This window comes from Bubalus kerabau, chromosome 4, assembly GCF_029407905.1.
Source record: "Bubalus kerabau isolate K-KA32 ecotype Philippines breed swamp buffalo chromosome 4, PCC_UOA_SB_1v2, whole genome shotgun sequence".
Classification (NCBI taxonomy): Eukaryota; Metazoa; Chordata; class Mammalia; order Artiodactyla; family Bovidae; genus Bubalus; species Bubalus kerabau.
Window position 1 is genome coordinate 107,596,940 of NC_073627.1, and position 20,564 is coordinate 107,617,503.

The following is a 20,564-nucleotide window of genomic DNA, read 5'->3' on the forward strand; positions in this document are numbered from 1 at the left end:
GTAGGTGTTTACTATGCAGTGCTTTATAGGCAAAGTTTACCATTTGAAGATAAAAATCTCTACAGATGACGATAGATAGATGTAATACTGCAGATAATGTGATCTATAATGCAAATCTCAGCTGGAGCCTGGAAGGGGAGAGGAGTCAGGCATGAGGAACAGTTTTGCACAACCTCATTTACTTCCACAGCCCTTTAACAGGGGCATTATCATTCCCGCTTTACAGACAGTGCTGTAGAGCCTTAGGAAGTGAGTGGCTGAGCCAAGTCTCCCCAAACGATAAACAGCCACATCCCAGATCTACTGACTACATGGCATTCTCTTTGTCTTTTTCACCACAATGCTTAATTCCCCTTGCACAGAAGCCATTAATGAAACAGAAGGCTGAGGCTAGGAGTGTCCAAGACCGTGACACAAACAGAGCATTGGCAACTGGCCTCAGAAGAACCCAACTCCTTGCCGGCCTTGATTTTCTATAATAAGTCCTTAGAGATGCTGGTGATTGAGAGGAGGGACTCTACTTTTCAGGCTTTTAAAAATGATCACTCAGCGATGGGGTGTTTTCAAAGTTCAGAACTGCCCATGCCACAGGTTCAGGATAGTGCAATCTCCACACCCACCAAGCCCTATCCATGGCCTGTACTTCCCGAGCTCCCCTTCCCAAACCTCCCCTCCCCAACAGCAGTGTGTTAGTTCTTCAACAGGTTGTGTAACATTTTCATTGCAGACTTCTGTTTTATATCCTAACTAATTTTTTATTTAAATACCCATTATTTTAGAAAGCTCAGGGCAACTTCGTGTTTCCAGGTTGATCAAAATAAGACTGTTATACTATTCTAGTGCTTGCTCCATTTTGCAAACTTCCTATGCATTCTTCCTTAAACTGTGTGATCTCCCCACCAAAAAGTAAAGGAGCCTCAAGTTGCTCTGGCAAGAAAAATAGAAGAAAAGCTGCTGGTGGAGGGGTATAGATATAATCTGATCTTTTCAATAAATCCTTCTGGACTTGGCCAAGATAAAAAAACAGATCTTGCTGTGACTTATTAGAGGTAAAATTTCAGACAAACTAAAAATAGTAACTTCTTAAGGACTCTGAATAGTCAACAGAAGCAGGTGGGCGATTTGCAGAACAAGTGAAAACTTGAACAACTGATGTGGCAACAGTGAATTTCCTGGTTTTATGTTGTTTTTTTTTTTTTCTCCCGGTATCTTCTAGTTTTGACCCAAAGGCAAGCCAAATAGGGAAACTGAACAACAAAACTCACAAAATCTATATTTCTGGCCAAAGGACTGACAATAGGGGCTCATTAAAAGCTGTCGAGTGTGGCAAAAATCCTTACTGTTTTCCCCTCTTCCTTCTCTACTAGCCTGTTCCAATGCCAGTCACACAGTTGCCACAGTAGCATGAACATCTGAAGATCCTGAGATAAAACCTCTCTTAAAAGAGGGACTAGGGAAAAAAAAGTCCCACACAAACAGATGGAGAGCTATATCGTGTTCTTGATTGGACTGGAAGAATCAAAATTGTGAAAATGGCTATCCTACCCAAAGCAATCTACCGATTCACTGCAATCCCTATCTAATTATGAATGGTATTTTTCACAGAACTAGAGCAAAAAAAATTCACAATTTGTATGGAAACACAAAAAAACCCTGAATAGCCAAAGTAATCTTGAGCAAGAAGAATGAAGCTGAAGGAATCAGCCTTCCTGACTTCAAACTATATTGCAAAACCATGGCTATCAAAACAGTACAGTACTGGCATGAAAACAGAAATACAGATCAATGGAACAAGATAGAAAGGCCATGAATAAACCCACCCACCTATGGGCACCTTATCTTTGACAAAGGAGGCAAGAATATACAATGGAGAAAAGACAGCCTCTGCAATAAGTGGTGCTGGGAAAACTGGATAGCTATATATAAAAGAATGAAATTAGAACACTTCCTAACACTAGACACAAAAATAAACTCAGAATGGGTTAAAGACCTAAATGTAAGGACAGAAACTATACAACTCTTAGAGGAAAACATAGGCAGAACACTCTTTGACATAAATCACAGCAATATCCTCTTTGACCCACTGCCTAGAGTAATGGAAATAAAAACAAAAAATAAACAAATGTAAGTAATTAAACTTAAAAGCTTCTGCACAGCAAAGGAATCTATAAATGATGAAAAGACAACCCTCAGAATGGGAGGCAATAATTGCAAATGGAACAATTGACAAAAGATTAATCTCCAAAATATACAAGCAGCCCTTGAAGCTCAATCCCAGAAAAACAAACAACCCAATCAAAAAGTGGGTGGATGGCATAAGCAGGCATTTCTCCAAAGAAGACATACAGATGGCCAACAAACACACGGAAAGATGCTCAACATCAATCATTATTAGAGAAATGCAAATCAGAACCACAATCAGGTATCCCCTCACACTGGTCAGAATGGCCATCACCAAAAAGTCTACAAACAATAAACGCTGGAGAGGGGTTGGAAAAAAGGGAACCAACCCTCTTGCACTGTTGGTGGGAACGTAAATTGATACAGCCACTACACACACACACACACACACACACACACACACACACACACACAATGGAATAAGAGCCATGAAAAAGGAATGCATCTGAGTCAGTTCTAGTGAAGTAGATGAACTTAGAGCCTTTATACAGAGTGAAGTCAGCCAGAAAGAGAAATACAAATATCATATATTAATCCATATATATGAAATCTAGAAAAAAATGTTACTCATGAACCTATTTGCAGGGCAGGAATAGAGACGCAGACATAGAGAACAAACTTGTGGACACAGCAGAGGAAAGAGAGAGGAGGAGGAATTGAGAGGGTAATATTGCCATATGTAAAACAGATAGCTAATGGACAGTTGCTGTATACCAAAGGGAGCTCAATCCAGTGCTCTGTGACAACCTAGAAGGGTGGCATGGAGGGAGGCTCAAGAGGGAGGGGGCATATGTATACTTACAGCTGATTCATGTTGCTATATGGCAGAAACCAACACAGCACTGCAAAGCAATTATCCTCTGATTGAAAATAAAGTTAAAAATAAATTTAAAGTTCTCGTTGTAAAAACAGTATGAAGGTGATTCTTGCAAGTTTTTTTTTCTCTTCATTTCTCCCCAGGTGAAATAGTGATTGTGGCTGCAACTCTAAGAGAAACCCTGTATCTCCAGCTGGATGAGTAAGGAAAGAGGGCTGATCTGCAATAAACTATGTCTAGTCTGAGGCAGTGATGTACAGGATATAATGCACACATCCACATCTGCAGCAGATATCAGTTCCGTTAAGTCAGTCATGGTCTTTTTCTGAGAGGAAGGAACCCAAAATAAGTCTGCCTGCCACCAGGCATCTGGATGGTCTCCCTAAGGATGGTGCCAGCTAAGTTGGTAGCTTTACCTGCGGCTGATGTTTTTTTGCAAGGAGATCCAACCAGTCCATTCTGAAGGAGATCAGCCCTGGGATTTCTTTGGAAGGAATGATGCTAAAGCTGAAACTCCAGTACTTTGGCCACCTCATGTGAAGAGTTGACTCATTGGAAAAGACTCTGATGCTGGGAGGGACTGGGGGCAGGAGGAGAAGGGAACGACAGAGGATGAGATGGCTGGATGGCATCACTAACTCAATGGACGTGAGTCTGGGTGAACTCCGGGAGTTGGTGATGGACAGGGAGGCCTGGCATGCTGTGATTCATGGGGTCGCAAAGAGTTGGACACGATTGAGCGACTGAACTGAACTGAACTGATGTTTTTTTTGATTCATGCTAATATGAACCTTAAAGATCCCCACAATGTGTGTTCCTTCTCCTGGATCCATCCCACAGTTCTCAGATCCCACAGTCACCAATTTCAACCTGTGCCAAAGATGATGTGCTAATATGTTTTCCGAGCCCAGGACAGTGAGAATAAGAAAAAACAGAGTTAGGCACAGAGGACAGAAAGCAGTGAAAGGTACAATGTGTTACCACCTGGACACTGGTTCACAATGGTGTCAGCCAGTGGTTTTACGTGCTCAGCCGTGTGCTCACACCTCCATTCGGGCTATTCTTTGCTACAGCCCGTGGTAGGGAGGAAAAGAACTGATCTGCTGGCTCCCTCCCATCTACCACTGGTAAACATTTGCCCAAAGATTTATTAGGGTTGGCTTTGCCTTTTCAGCAGGTGCTTGGGAAACTAAAGCATGTACTTGTGCCTCTGGAAGTGGCAGGAAGAGCAAAAGGCTCTGTGGTTGCTTGTCTGCAGGGAGCAGAGCCAAATGGTCTCACAGGCAGTCAACTGGCCATAGCAATGGCTTAGGTGGAGCTATGTAGCCTATGGACTGGAGACGGGCGAGACCCAACAGTCTCAAGAGGTGCCCAATATACACCCACAAAGAAGCTTTGCATTTTCATTTATTCAACTCTTATTACACTCCTATGCACTGATACAGGATCATGGGAAAACAGAAATGTTTTCTGCCATCAAGGAACTTTGTCTAGTGAAGATAATACAAACTCTGCACAATTTTTAGTACTATGAGTTTTTTTAAAATGCCAAAGCTTTCCAGACGAGGGTATTCAACCATGCCTAAGAATTTGGGGAAAGTGGTTCCTGGAGAAAACCATGAACCGCATTCAACTGTGTAAAATCAAAGTCTTCAGTTAGAAGAGAAACTCATAGCTCATCTGGCCAATGGTTTACTTTAATCACATGAGTCTTTATTATTCCGAGACCCAAGACAAGTTAAACACCACCGCATTCCCCACTTACCTTGGGCTGTATTACATATTTGGGTATTATTAACCACGTGCACTTTTCATACCAAAGACACTCCATGTCTCTGAGCCTTTGCAAGTAAAATTCCCTTTCCAGGGTGCCCTTTTGCATTACTAAGGACAGACCAACCTTTTTTTCTTTTTTCAGATCTTTGTTTATGTTGACCATTTTTAAAGTCTTTATTGAATTTGTTACAATACTGCTTCTGTTTTATGTTTTGGGCTTTTGGTTGTGAGGCATGTGGGATCTTAGCCCACCCACCAGGGATCAAACCCACACCCCATGAACTGGACAGCAAAGTCTTAACCACTGGACCACCAGGGAAGTTCCAGAACAGACGAATCTTTTGCTGCCATATCATCCACTCTGAAATTTCATGGCTTTAAACAACATGTTTCTGCTCATTGTCATCACTCAAGAGTCTAGACTGATGACAGATTTATCTTAACATCGTTTCCACAGTTTCTGCAGTAGGGAGATGGGAAAATGGTCAATCACTACTGGCAGCTGAAGCTTCTACCTAGCAGAGACAGGCATCACTTTCCCTCACATCTAATTGGCTCAAGCACAACTGTCCATCAGCCACACTTAAATTCAAGAGGATAAGGACATGCTACTTTATTATGTGCCCAAAAGATAAGAACCAAAAATAGTCCAGGAAATAGTATTTAACAACTCATAATTCTAAAACTTCTTCATCTGTTGAATTCCTACTCAAGCCTCTAGATTCAGGCCAGGTGTCCTCTATTCAAAGCAGCCTCCCTGCTCCATCCCTTCCACCTCCAGGCTGGTTAAAGAGATCTCACCTGTGCTCCACACACCGTTCCCTTACCTCCTTGCACCACAATGCCGCAGAGATCTCCTCTCTCTGCTTGTGTCCCCCAGAGTACTGAGAGCGCCCCAAGGTTAGCAGCTCCTCCTCACTCACCTCAGTGTGCTCAGCACCCAGTACAGTGTCTGCTCTCATCAACAGACGCTGAATGCATGTTTGTTGAACTGAACAAAATCAACACCAACAGAACTGAAAATAAAACTTCCTTAAGAATCCACTCTAACAGAACTAAGTGAAGCAACACACAGTGTTTTAAGCTTTCTCAATGCCAGTCTCTCCACCCTCACTGTTTATCAAATTAAAGTGACACATTCGGGTGACAAAAAGAACTTCCCTTGTGCAGAATCTAAATATAAACATTCTAGAAAGCCTTTGCCATAATGCCTCTTGCTAGTCAAGTGTACCTTGCCCAAATCCTCAAGTTTTGTTTTTTTTTTTCCTAAACCAAGTTCAGCAAGGCCCTAGATGGGGAAAGCAACTCATTTCCCGAGCTCTTTGCAAAGACGAAAATCAGGTCATAAGCAAAAGTCATTTGGAAATCTGATTTCTCTGTGGGCTCGTCTATTCTACTCTGCTAAGTAAGTGGGTGAATCCCACGAGCACCAGTCCTGTCTTTTCTGGGCTGTTAAGAAGGGAGGAGAAATTGTACTCACAAATTTCTTCAAGCCCAGGCCTCTTCATTGGTGGTCACAAAAACGTAGGCTGGGCCCACCATGGCACCAAACAGAGTACAGGACACCTCTGCGGAGACCTCCTTGGACGAAAAGCTATGACCAACCTAGACAGCATATTAAAAAGCAGAGACATTACTTTGCCAACAAAGGTCCATCTAGTCAAAGCTATGGCTTTTCCAGTAGTCATGTATGGATGTGAGAGTTGGACTGTGAAGAAAGCTGAGCACCGAAGAATTGATGCTTTAGAACTGCGGTGTTGGAGAAGACTCTTGGGAGTCCCTTGGACTGCAAGGAGATCCAAACAGTCCATCCTAAAGAAAATCAGTCCTGAATATTCATTGGAAGGGCTGAAGCTGAAACTCCAATACTTTGGCCACATTTGTGAAGAACTGACTCATTGGAAAAGACCCTGATGCTGGGAAAGAATGAGGGCAGGAGGAGAAGGGGACGACAGAGGATGAGCTGGTTGGATGGCATCACCAACTCAATGGACATGAGTTTGAGTAAACTCTGGGAGTTGGTGATGGACTGAAAAGCCTGGCATGCTGCAGTTCATGGGGTCACAAAGAGTTGGACAAAACTGAGCAACTGAACTGACTGACTACGGAGACACTGGGCTGGTAGTGAGGCAGAGACGATACTTACCGCATCTCCAAGCAGGCACCCTGCGAGCAGCCTGAGGAGCCTGAGGAACTGTGCCTGGGCCACTATGTAAAGTGTGGTTCATGGGCCACACCTGGGGCCTCATTAGCAATCTGGAATCTCGGCTCCTCACTGCACACCTGCTGAATCAGAACCTGCCTTTGCAGCAAGACTCCTCGGTGAGTCTTAGGTACCTTAGAACTGGAGATGCACTGAGCCAGGCTCCAAGTACACTTTATGGAAGAGTCCGATAGGTATAAGGACAGCTGGACCCATCACAGCCTCATCTGTCACTTGGGAGAGGTAAACACTCCTTGACCCACGCAGCATAGCACTGTGTTGAGTCACTGTGTAGGAGGCAGGAGGGACGGAGGGAAAGGAGGCACGATGGATCCGAGGATCTCAGGGTCAGGTGATCTGTGTACAGCACTCTTTATTACTTTGTGAGGCTCAGCTGGGGTAAAAAGGTGGACAGCCAGTTTACCAAGGGGTGACCTGAGAGACCCAGAAATGCTGCAAAACCATTTCTAAAGGCTCCAGACGCTTCTGGCCTCTTGCTCTGAGAGCTGCGCTGGTGTATCTGTCACAGCGTTCAGCTTAGGTGAAGGGGATGGGGAGATAGGGTAGAAGCAGGATTTGTGCGTTGGTTAAGACCCCCCAAGTCATTGCTCTCCCTTTGGCAATAACCGGCATCTCCTGTGCGTGTTGATCTCCTCCTCTGACTGTCGTTGATTTCTGAGTGCCATCCATCTGATGTTCATGGTCTCTCCTTTCTCCACGGCAGTCCCTCTCACGTCACTGCCCTTCACATCACTTAATTGACTGGTAACTTGACTATCCTTTGATATGATCTTGTTTAATTCATCGTTTTACATTTTCAGGATAGACTATTTTAGTCCATGTCATTCCATCTACCCGGAGATGAAGACATCTCTCTATTCGGCTCTTCTTTCAACATATTCTTATACTATACACAATGGCATTAAATATTTTGTGTGTTCTTTTGCGAAAGAACTGATATGACACATTGCCTGTAGTTACTTACAAGGAACTCACTTAAGGCAAGGTTGGGTAAAAAGCTTGCCGCATCAATTATCTCTGCTCACTCCTGTCTTGACAATCTCTCCATCTCCAATGGCAACTGACCTGCAACCTACAACATTAAAATCACCTCCATCTGTAAAAAAACAAAAAAAAAAAAAACAAAAAAAAACAACTTTCTTCAATACTGTTCTTCCTGAAGCCTACTACCCCATCTCTTTCTTCCTTTTGGTGCCCTTAATTATCTTCTCTGCCTTCATTCCTCTTTTGCTGCCACCTAAGTGAACTCTCTGAAACATACACTGTGGCTGCACTTCCCTGCTTGAAGTCTGTGAGATCTTGCTTCCATTAATTTTGATAGAAATTGACACAGACATTTCCCTTTGCAGCTGAGTTTTGGCCTCACTTACCAACTTTAATTTCAAGTCATTCCTTTCATGCTCAAATTGTGCTTCCAGTCACATGGTGCTTTTGAAACACAGTCATGGTTTTTCTTGCTCCCTACCTGTGTTCATATCAATTCCTCTATGTAGATGACTTTTCCCTATTCATGCCTGATGAAGTCTGCTTGCCTCTCAATACTCAGCTCAGGTCACCTCCCTTGCTGAAGCCTAAAGCCTTGCCTCATCTCCTCTGTGTTTTAAAGTGTCTTAGCCATGCCTGTGTCTTCATTCGTTGCTATGCGAATAATTGCATTCTGCAGTATGACCTTGAATGCTTGAATTTTTATTTTGCCTTTATACCCCAGCTTCTAATATAATGTCTGATATATTAAGGCACACAAATGTTCATTAAACTACATTTCAAATGGGTTCCAATTTTTTTTATCAGTTTATTACATACTATGGTTTTAGATTCATAAGATGTTAAGAATTCAACTTAGAGAGTCATGTACAGTGAGAGGCACAAATGCCACCAAGCTGTACCCTGTGGGGCCTTCCCAGGACAGGATCCCCCTATCCAACCCCCCTTCCAATGTCCTCTGCCTACATCTTGTTTATAGAAAAACCTTAGTCTCCCAGGCCTTCCCTGAGTTCCAAAGAATAATTTAATCAAAGTGAGAAAATGCAGAAACAAAGGAAAACAGTCAGACAAAACAAAATAATAATAGTTTAGCCATTAAACAAAGTCAAGGACTTCTAATTCCTCTTCAAGAGCTGTAGATAATATCCTGCATGCATGTTCAGTCCTTCAGTCGTGTCTGACTCTTTGCGACCCCATGGACTGTAGCCCACCAGATTCCTCTGTCCACGGGATTATCCCAGCCAAAATACTGGAGTGGGTTGCCATTTCCTCCTCCAGGGGATCTTCCTGACTCAGGGATTGAATCTGCACCTCCTGCACCTTCTGCATTGGCAAGTGGATTCTTTACCACTGAGCACCTGGGAAAGCCCAGATAATACCCTGAGACTTGAGGGAGAGGGTTGCAGGGTGCAAATTGGCCCATGGACATTTTTCTGATTGGTTGGTGGTGAGGTAACTGGGAGTCAGCATCGTCAACCTTCTGGTTCCAGACAGCCTGGGGTCTGCAGGCTTGTGGACAGCATATTGTTAACTTCTTCCACCTGCTGGGGATTTCAGTATCTGCAAAACAGATCATGTCTAAATCTGATGATGTTGACTCCCTGTTACCTCACCACTAACCAATCAGAGGACTGTCCATGGCCGATTTGCACCCCGCAACCCTCTCCCTCACATTGTCTTTAGAAACCTTTCCCTGAATACTTGGGCCTTTTAAGCATTAGCCGCCTGGACTCCCTGCTTGGCACCTGCAGTAAATGCTGCACTTTCCTTCACCACAACCTAGTGTCTGTAGATTGGGGTTTTACTGCTCATGGGCAAGCAGACCCAGGTTCGACCTCCAGGAAGCACACTATGGCTCCAGGGAAGTGTACACATCTAGATGGGCTCCATCCTCCCAGGGGAAACAGGTCATGGAGAATGGCCAGGCCTCTTAGCCCTGACCTTCCTCTCCCTATCTGCTTTTGATTTAATCTGCTGAAAAAGCAGCCTCTCTAGCCTCCCTAACTGCCAGAGATGAACCTGGAAGATTTGACTATCTAGAAGGAGGAAATGCTGGACCTGTCCCCCTCTGGCCAGATGGCCACTGAAAATTAGGCTAAGGTAGAGTAGGCAGCCGTGAGGCCTCTGCACTTGGGGAATCTAAATAAATAAAGAGAAAGGAACCTGGAGAACTGCAGATGATTTTCACTTAAAACTTCACATTTGGTTTATGGAGAAGAGCAACAGATTCAGGCTCTATTGGAAGCTCCTTACAAAATCCTGTTTCACAATTGCCCACTAGGATGCTCCCAAACTTACTCTGTATGCTTCCTCAACTGCATTGAGTCTGGCTATTCAGAGCCGTGCTGTGAGAATTACTGAGTTTTCTGAGGACTCAAATCTGAATGTAGCTGTGCTGGGGGTGGGCCAGTTTCTCAGCTGGCTCAGGGACCCTGAGGGGGTCAATGTATTTTACACACAAAACTATACCCCACAGCTGCCCCCAAGACCAGAGTGTGCAGCCATGAGTTTCAGCACATGCCCAAGTCTAAATTTGGGTACTTTGGAGTTTTCAAACTTTCTGATGCTCTGATCAGCTTTCTTGTGGCCAGACATCAGGGGCACGTTTCTGCTCTCAGGAGAAGAAATACCTTCTCTCCACACATCACGCTGGGCTCACATCATCATGATATGATTGTGAAATGGACAAGAATTTTGCTAAATTCTCAGATGTGTTTGTGTGTGAGCCAGCATCTTGTGATCCTTATGTCCTCTATGTAAACAATTGCAGTGCAAGCTTTTCATTAAGTATTGAAATACTTACGGTTTTACTAGAGCAACACTTTATATAAGTATCCATATTTTTAAATTCTGAAATTTGATTTTTTTTTCACACCTTGAGATATACCCAGAAATTTACTTGCTGCCCTAAAATTTCAAATCTAACAAAATTGCATTCATTTAGAAACCATTCATCTATGCCTCGGAAATCCTCAAGAGGAGAATGAAAGTGACATCAATGAAGTCAACTTCCTATTGCAATGAATATTTCTTACTCTGTTCAAAGACTTTTTGAAGAAGTGGAACATAAATACGACAACTGAAATTGATGCAGGAAGCTCTGCATCAGATACTCCATCTACACATGAGGAAATTGAAAGAGTCTAATGCAAGCTGGCAATACTCTTTGAAACAAAGCTATACAGCTTGCCGTCCATGAAATGATTGTGGTTCCTGAAGAAGAAAAAGCTTTTCAAAAACACTTCCTCAAAGCTGTCAAACAATAGATGGGATTATTTGAAATTGTTAAGTTGAAGGGAAAATGTTTGGAGTCAGTTTATAAACAATCTCATCATCATCCTTTCCATAAAGAATCAAAGATTTATCAACAGCTGGAAAACTGCACCAAAGTAAACTCTCATCATGACACCGTATTTTTTTTAATATAAACTTAACTTTTGAGTAATATTTAATTTTCAACTTCCCATGGTGGGTAAACTTTTCCTTTTACACAGTGTTTTTGAGTATAATTTATGCTATTAATTGTAAAGTGAATTTAGAATAACCATAGCTTCCCAGGTGGCTTAGTGGTAAAGAATCCGCCTGCCAATGTGGGAGATACAGGTTCAATCCCTGGGTCAGGAAGATCCCCTGGAGAAAGAAATGGCAACCCATTCCAGTATTCTTGCCTGGGAAATCCCAAGGACAGAGGAGCCTGGTGGGAGACAGTCCATGGGGTTGCAAAGTGTCGAACACAACTTAGCAACTAAGCACATAATGACAGTCCTGGCTTGATTATGGAGGGACAAGAAAACTCCTCCATCTGACATGGAGGAGGGGCTAATGATGGAAGTTTGATGCCTACTGAAGAATAAGGAAGAAAGTGGTCTTTTCCCCCCCTCACTTTTCCTTCGACTATAAAACTGTAGCACACTAAGTTCTCGGGGCATGGCACCCTCTCGCCCCACCCACCTTTCTGCCCATAAGGAAGAAAGGACTAAAGGTAAAGGAACTATACATTGCCCTGTCTTGCCTTTTTTTTTTTTTTTTCAGGTCATTATTTTTTAGCTCAAATGTTTGGCTGATCCAAGGAAATAACATGGGTAAGATAGGATTTCTTTGTCATCCTTATTTCTTAGGACACCTTTGCCTTCTTTCCATGTTGGAAGCAAGTTCTGGTTAGAGCAGCAAGTATGGCTTCTCCAGGCTATCAGCATCCCCACTTAGTTGCAGAGTTAACACTCTTAGCTTGTACTTGCTCATCTGGAACTTTCATGCATAGTGAGCCCCCTGGAATTCTGTGCTAGAGAACTCCTTGAACACTACAGGTGAATGAGACAACAGAGAACAGAGACACTCACACAGGAAGCATCTCATCTGCTCATGTGTGAATTCCACTATTCCATCAGGGCTTTACTTACAAATCCCAAGTTCAAAGGCAGAATTACCAAATATTTTTTGTTGTTGTTCTACAACTCACTTTTTTTTTTAATTGAAGTATAGTTGATTTACAATGTTGTGTTAGTTTCAAGTGTACAGCAAAGTGATTTAGTCATATATTCTTTTTCAGATAGTTTTCCCTTACAGGTTATTACAAAATATTGAGTATAGTATCCTATGCTATACAGTAAGTCCTATTTTTTTATATAGTAGTATATATAGATTGGAGAAGGAAATGGCGACCTACTCCAGTATTCTTGCCTGGAAAATCCCATGGATGGAGAAACCTGGTTAGGCTACAGTCCATGGGGTCGCAAAGAGTCAGACACAACTGAGCGACTTCACTCACTCATGTATAGATTAATTCCAAATTCCTAATTTATCCCTCCCTCCTTTTGCCTTTTGATAACCACATTTGTTTACTATGTCTATAAGTCCATTTCTGTTTTGTATGTAAGTCCATTTGAATCAGCTTTTTTTTAGATTCCACATATAAGTGATATCATACGACGTTTGTCTTTCTCTGGCTTACTTCACTTAGTATGATACTCTCTATGTCCATCCATGTTGCTATAAATGGCAAGATTTCATTCAAGACAGTGACAGCAGAGCATCAAACCATCGTGGGACTCTCCTGAGTGGTAACCTGAGCGACTGCACAAATTATCACATAGCTGACGCTGACTTAGGTATTTAAACAAAGAGGCGTAAAATGTGAGGTTATGGAGAGAAGTCCGGTCTGAGAGAATCAGGTAGGGTGGACAAACGCAGGGGTGGGGGAGGTAGGGGTGGAGGATGAGGGGATGGAGTGTGGAGGGGGAGGCGCACATTCAGTACCATATAAATGTAAGGGGAACTCATTGTCCTTCTCAAGAGAGAATGACTTTGGATCCATGTCACTGCCAACGGTCCAGGGATCTAGCTGACTGGAAATAGATTATTCTCTTGAGAAAGTTGCCCTCAACATCTAACCATCAAAGCAAGGCAGTTGCTCGTTTTTTCGTTATTCTATTAAAAATAAGCTTAAAGTCATACATAAGAATATAAATAAATGTGAGATTATTTTATTTTTATATGCTACATTTTCTCTCTCAAAAAAAACAAAAACCTTCTCATGAAAGCTATATATGTTATTGATCAGTGCAATAAAAGTATCAGAAGATAATTTTCAGGTTTTTATGATCTAAAAGACATTTTAGTTTCTTTAATAAAATTGTAAAGAAATATTTCTATTTGTTCGTTAGTTTTTTTAAATGAAACTATGTTTCTTAAATCATATTGTTATTACTTTCTCTCCCCCCTTGGTTATTACTGTGAAATATTGAGGCACAATGCCCAGCCTGTTGTGGATGGTTTTGTAAATAGCTAATATTTTGTGAAAGAGTAATCTATCTTTGCTTTTCAAATTAGTAATATGTGGGCCTCATTTCTACTTGTGCTATCCAAACTAGGAGAAAATTCTTATTAAGCTCCATTATCAGATATAAAATACATTCCCTGTTTGTCCAGAGATTAGACATTGTATTTACACCTTAAAATAATATAAGAATTCAGTATTTAATTTTTGATATAAATTTAAAATATTATGTCAATTATTTTGTAATGTGTCTTTTAATATACCAAGTTGATGTGTCAAAGTTCAAAACTAAATTCTAATATTTGACATGAAAGTGCAATTTGTAAATTTTTACCTTTTAATATTGAATTGAAATTATGCAAGTAATCTATGAGTCTTACTCATTGTAAAAGATGCAGACGATACAGATAAATAGTGGTCCTTCCTAACAATACCCCTCGAGAGGTGATAATTCTTGTATGTTACACAAATTATTTAAATTATTTTCTTTGCATTTATATCATAATGTGCATATGGAAATTTGGACTTTAAAAAAATGTAAGTGATGTTATTTCATGCTAACTTCTGAAATTTGCTTTCATTTTAAATTATCAATGTCAGAAGATTGTAAGCAGGTGATATGTATATACGTAGATTTAACATATTCTTTTAGGCTTCCCTGGTGGTCTAGAGGTTGGAAGTCTGCCTGCCAAAGCCCAGGACACACATTGGTTAAATTCCTGGTCTGGGAAGATTCCACATACTGCAGAGTGACTGAGCCCATGCACCACAATTACTGAAGCCTGCATGCCCTACAGCCCCATGCTCTGCAACAAGAGAAGCCACCTCAATGAGAAGCCCACACACTGCAAGTAAAGAGTAACCCCCACTCGCCAAAATTAGAGAAAGCCCGCCTGTACCAATGAAGACCCAACGCAGCCAAAAATAAATAAATCTTTTTTAAAAAACGTATTCTTTTGACTCTGCCAGTCCTCAGATATTTCATTATTCATTTATCCCCTTCCTAATACTATTTTGATTGATTCCAATTTGTCACTCCACATACAACACAATAATAAACAACCTTGCCCATCATGCAAAGGTATTTTCAAGGATACAAGGTAAACAAATTAGAACTCATAGGTCATAAGAGATGTACTTAAAATTTTTTATGGATCCTGTCAAATTATTCTTCAAAAAGACTTAACCACTTTATATTCATGTTCCAATATCCATGCCAAAACTTGTTATTTTGAATCTTTTAAAGTATTGGAAATAAAGTGGGTGAAAACTGGTGTGCGTTCTCTTAGGAATTCAAGGAAAGTCTAATATTAAAAAAACCTATTGAAAAAATTACCTATAGTAACAGAGGAGAAGAATCATACAATACATGCCAAGATGCACTTGATAAAACACAGTTCCTTCTCTATGATGCTTAAGTGCATGTGTCAACCTAACTAGGCCATGGTAACCAGATATTTGGTCAATATTCTGGATATTTCTGTGAAGGTACTTTCTTGGATGAGATGATTTAAATCAGTTGACACTGAGTGAAGCAGAGGACTCTTCTTACTGTGAGTGGGCATCATCCAATCAGTCCTTCAGAGGAAAAAGTCCAGCCTCCCCTGAGGAAGACGGCATTCTTCCAGCAGACTGCCCTTGGACTTGAGCTGCAGCATCAGCTCTTCCCTGGGTCTCCAGACTACCAGCATTCCCTCCAGATTTTAGGCTTGCCAGCTTCCACAATCACAAGAGTCAATTCCTTAGAATAAATAAATCTCTCTCTCTCTCTCCACAAAGACACACACATGCATGTATCTAGACAAACACAGAGATTCACAGAGATACACAGATACACACACCACATCTAAGATACAGAGAGAAAAAAATGCCCCCAGATAGATACCACCACTGCCACTCTCTTGACTCTATATGAACAGCAGTCCAGAATATGCTTGGTGCTATGCTTGGTGTCAGAACACCTGGTTTCATGGCTGGTTTTGCCATTTACCATCTAGCTCTTTGACTTTTTACAAAGTTGTCTATTATCACTAAATTACAGTTTCAGTTCAGTTCAGTCACTCAGTCATGTCCAACTCTTTGAGACCCCACGAATAGCAGCACACCAAGCCTCCCAGTCCATCATGAACTCCTGGAGTTCACTCAAACTCATATCCATCGAGTCGGTGATGCCATCCAGCCATCTCATCCTCTGTCGTCCCCTTCTCCTCCTGCCCCCAATCCCCCCCAGCATCAGAGTCTTTGCCAATGAGTCAACTCTTCACATGAGGCGGCCAGAGTACTGGAGTTTCAGCTTTAGCATCATTCCTTCCAAAGAAATCCCAGGGCTGATCTCCTTTAGGATGGACTGGTTGGATCTCCTTGCAGTCCAAGGGACTCTCAAGAGTCTTCTTCAACACCACAGTTCAAAAGCATCAATTTATGCCTTACAATTTAAGAAATATCAAAAATATCATCCTATTCATAGACTGACAGTTTTTAAACTATTGTTCATTGATTACAATAGAATACACAGTACATTTTAAGTGCTTGCCTTCTTTTAAAAAAAAAAAAGATTTTAAAATTTATTTGGTTGAGTCACATCTTCGTTGCACTGGATCTTCGTTGCATCACACGGCTCTTTTGTTCCAGTATGCAGACTCTCTCCAGTTATGGCTTAGGGGCTCAGTAGCTCTGCAGCATGTGGAATCTACCCATGTCCCCTGCATTACAAGGCAGATTCTTAAGCACTAGACCACCAGGGAAGTCCCAAGTGCTTGCTTTTTAAGAAACAGGTATCTACATAAACACACAGCATACACACTGGTTTTTCATTCTTATTACAGATTTTATATTCACAGAGAATTCTGTCTGTGTGTATGTATGTGTATTTAATGAAACTGTCTGCTATGAGACTAGAATACTCTGGGGTTTGTCTGGTCTTGTTTTGTTTCTGTTTTTGAACTGACATGAACAAAGATTAGTGCCCCAAGTTTTGGTTGAGTGTGTGTGTAACCTTTTTTTTCCAACCAAAAACACACCACCATTGATGGGAAGAGTCAAAAATAAAACATAGACTCTCAGTTCAAGGAACTATCCAGACTCTGACTTGAGGATAACTTAGTTTTAATATTCCAGCATTCCAGAAGTCAGGCCCAAGAATTCCCCAACTGACAAAAAAGACAGCTGACAGATTTGGTCACACAAAAAACCATAACTTCTGAGCAATGGAGGAAACCATCAACTAAGTTAAAAAGACAACTGACAAATAGGGATGTTTGTAACATGTATACCAAACAAAGGATTTGTATCTAGATCATATAGAGAGCTTCTACAAATTGCTATGAAAGACAAATTTCCCAGCAGAGAAATAAGCTCAAGATGTAAACAACCAATTCATAGAAGAAAAGCAAGAAAATCCAATAAACAAATGAAAAGATGTTCAACCTTACTAGTAATTAGAGAAATGCAAATTAAAGCCATATGAGCTATCTTTTTCTATCCTCATCACATTCGCAAAAACTTGAGAGCTTGACAGCATATAGTACTGATTGAGACGCCTGGCATTTTTGTGCACTGTCAGTGAGCAGGTAAAGATTGGTAAGTCTGATCACATCTCCCTCTTTCTCTCTCTTGTAGATGAGGGTGTTACAGGAAGACGGCTACTGTGCAAGCCTGGAGCAGAGTTCTCACAGAAGCTGAAATCTGCTGGCACATTGATTTGGGACTTAGCCTCTAGCACTCTGAGAAATAAATTTCTGTTGTTTAAGCCACTTGGTCTATGACATTTTCTTATAGTAGCCTGATCCAACTAAGACACCAAGCAAATGGTGAAAATCAGTCGCACCCGGTCCAGGCTATGAGGCTAATAAGCAGTGAGTCAGGTAAGCACGTCAGCACTGGACTGTACCACTGCTCTCTCCCTTCGTGGGGGGCGTCCTGCGGGTTTGCCCTATCCTGGAGGCGTGCCCCTCAGCCACTGTCACTGTTAGTCCTGGCTTTGTCAATGCCACTGAGCATTTGTGTTTCACAAATCCAGTTGTCAAGACCCCATGAGAGCTGGGAAGAGGGAAGGCTAGGATTCAAACTAATCCTTGCCTGTTTGAATTCTGCACTTTCCTCTCTCAACCACACCACCTGTTCCTCCTCTGTGCTCAACAAATGTGTGTTTCACTGGATGCAATAAAATAGCAGACACAAGTTCATTCTATTTTCTTCCCCACCCTCTGGCTGAAACAAGCAATTTCATCACAGAAAATCATATCGCTGTGTTAGCCACTCTGGTGTGGATATTGGATGTCTCAATCACTCAGTAGCGAGTAGGTTTAGATTCAGCCCAGGTTCTGTGCCTTTCTTCCCTTCAAAGGATTTTTCTACCTTAGAGTTACCTCCAGTTCACAAACCTGCCAAATGATAGTGATAACAAAAACGACCATTTAGTAAGCAGTCTAGTGCCAAGGACTCTGTGCGCTAAGCACTTCACACACATCATCTCATTTAATCGTCACAACAACATCTTTGTTATCCCCATTTTTATAGCTCAGGATAGAGAATTAGGCCTCTTGCCCAAGATCACACAGCCAGGCAGTTCAGTAGCTAGAATTTGAATGATTTGAATGATTCTCTATACTCTCTTCCCCAATTTGTGTTGTGCTTTTTAAAATATTCTGTAAGCAGGAGATTAAGAATTATGACTGTTGGGGTCACCAGTAAGAAAGACCTCAAACTTCATTTCAGATGATGAGTTGATTTCACACAGCTAAATCTTCTCTTCAAAGTTTATATTGAGATGGTTGTCTTGTTTTTCTGGTTACAGTAGAAGGACACAGATTCAACACAACCTACCTTCTTCCATGGGGCTTCCCTGGTGGTTCAGACAGAAAAGAATCTGCCTGCAATGCAGGAGACCTAGATTCGATCCCTGGGTCAAGAAGATCCCTTGGAGAAGGGAAGGACAACCCACTCCAGTATTCTTGTCTGGAAAACTCCATGGATAGAGGAACCTGGTGGGCTACAATGCATGGGGTCACATAGAGTCAGACATGACTAAGCACACACACACTTCTCCCATAAAGTCTTTTTCCTCTCCCACCCTTACCTCTAATGGGAAACAGGAATGCAGTGTAAAACAAGTGAAATGCTAATAAAACATGAGTACCATTTAAAAAGCCTCTTGATGAAAGTGAAAGTGGAGAGTGAAAAAGTTGGCTTAAAGCTCAACATTCAGAAAATGAAGATCATGGCATCCGGTCCCATCACTTCGTGGGAAATAGATGGGGAAACAGTGTCAGACTTTATTTTTGGGGGCTCCAAAATCACTGCAGATGGTGACTGCAGCCATCAAATTAAAAGACACTTACTCCTTGGAAGGAAAGTTATGACCAACCTAGATAGCATATTGAAAAGCAGATACATTACTTTGCCAACAAAGGTCCGTCTAGTTAAGGCTATGGTTTTTTCTGTGGTCATGTATGGATGTGAGAGTTGGACTGTGAAGAAGGCTGAGAACCGAAGAATTGATGCTTTTGAACTGTGGTGTTGGAGAAGACTCTTGAGAGTCCCTTGGACTGCAAGGAGATCCAACCAGTCCATTCTGAAGGAGATCAGCCCTGGGATTTCTTTGGAAGGAATGATGCTAAAGCTGAAACTCCAGTCCTTTGGTCACCTCATGCGAAGAGTTGACTCTTTGGAAAAGACTCTGATGCTGGGAGGGATTGGGGGCAGGAGGAGAAGGGGACGACAGAGGATGAGATGGCTGGATGGCATCACTGACTCGATGGACGTGAGTCTGAGTGAACTCTGGGAGTTGGTGATGGACAGGGAGGCCTGGCGTGCTGCGATTCATGGGGTCGCAAAGAGTTGGACATGACTGAGTGACTGAACTGAACTGAATCATTTAAATATTGAAGAGATGTATTCAGATGTAGATAAAAATATGATTATTTGTACCCAGAAGAGAAAGCTTCCTGTTAGCATTAGCATGCTGTTACATGGCCTGGTGATTGTAATGGAGATCAAAATACCTGAAAAAAAAAACAACGACACAGCATAATCTCATCAGACTGGAAGGTACACTAATTAACTGAAAATGCTTTCTTTAAGAAATACAGTATAATCTCTATTGATCAGGAGAGACAAGGCTATGCTATGGGGGAGTCAGGTTAAATTATCATTGTAAGATGACCTCCTGCTTATCCAGAATGTCTGGGTTCTGGAATGTTATGATGATCAAATATTGACTATTGATTAGTGCACCAGATACTTCAGAGAACTAGGCAGATCACTGATATGCCCTCAGCCTGGCATTTCCTCGCATTTATTTATTTAATTTCTCTTTACCTGTGCTAGGTCTTCATTTCTGTGTGAGGGCTTTCTCCAGCTGGGACAAGAGGAGGCTGCTCTTCATTGAGATGCATGGGTCTCATCACTCTTCTTATTGCAGAGCATGGGTTCTAGGTTGCAGGGGTTTCAGACCAGGGATCGAGCCCATGTCCCCTGCATTGACAAGAGGATTCCCAGTGACCACTAGGGAAGTCCATTTCCTCACTTTTAAAATTTAATAGTTTGAGACTGACAAAATGTTGACAATTAAAGCTATGGGATGGGAACATTGAGGCACACCATAGTATTCTTTTATTTAGGGTAGGTTCAAAATTTTATACAAGATTCACAGAACAAACTGTGCCTAAACCAGTTTTCTGGGATGTCAAATATAGCACAGATGACCCTTGACCCATATATATCCCAAGGCTGTTCCAGTTCTTTAGATTCACAAAAATCATGATAGCTTAGAATTTGCTCTGACCACCACCACTCCCTCAAAACCT

General features: G+C 41.7%; 2 long non-coding RNA genes across 2 annotated transcripts in view; one reads left to right on the plus strand and one right to left on the minus strand.

Moving 5' to 3' along the window:
* Positions 1-7,065, minus strand: part of LOC129650060 (uncharacterized) — a 168,908-nt gene extending 161,843 nt beyond the window's left edge. The window contains exons 1-2 of the long non-coding RNA XR_008713558.1: positions 6,921-7,065; positions 6,255-6,379 (exon numbers count right to left, since the gene is read on the minus strand). This is a non-coding gene — a long non-coding RNA (uncharacterized LOC129650060). The remainder of the gene's footprint in view (positions 1-6,254; positions 6,380-6,920) is intronic.
* A 35-nt stretch (positions 7,066-7,100) lies between these two features.
* Positions 7,101-14,671, plus strand: LOC129650063 (uncharacterized). The gene is made up of 4 exons (XR_008713561.1): positions 7,101-7,220; positions 12,015-12,064; positions 12,943-13,153; positions 14,411-14,671. It is a non-coding gene; the product is annotated as an uncharacterized LOC129650063 (long non-coding RNA).
* The last annotated feature ends 5,893 nt before the right edge of the window (positions 14,672-20,564 follow it).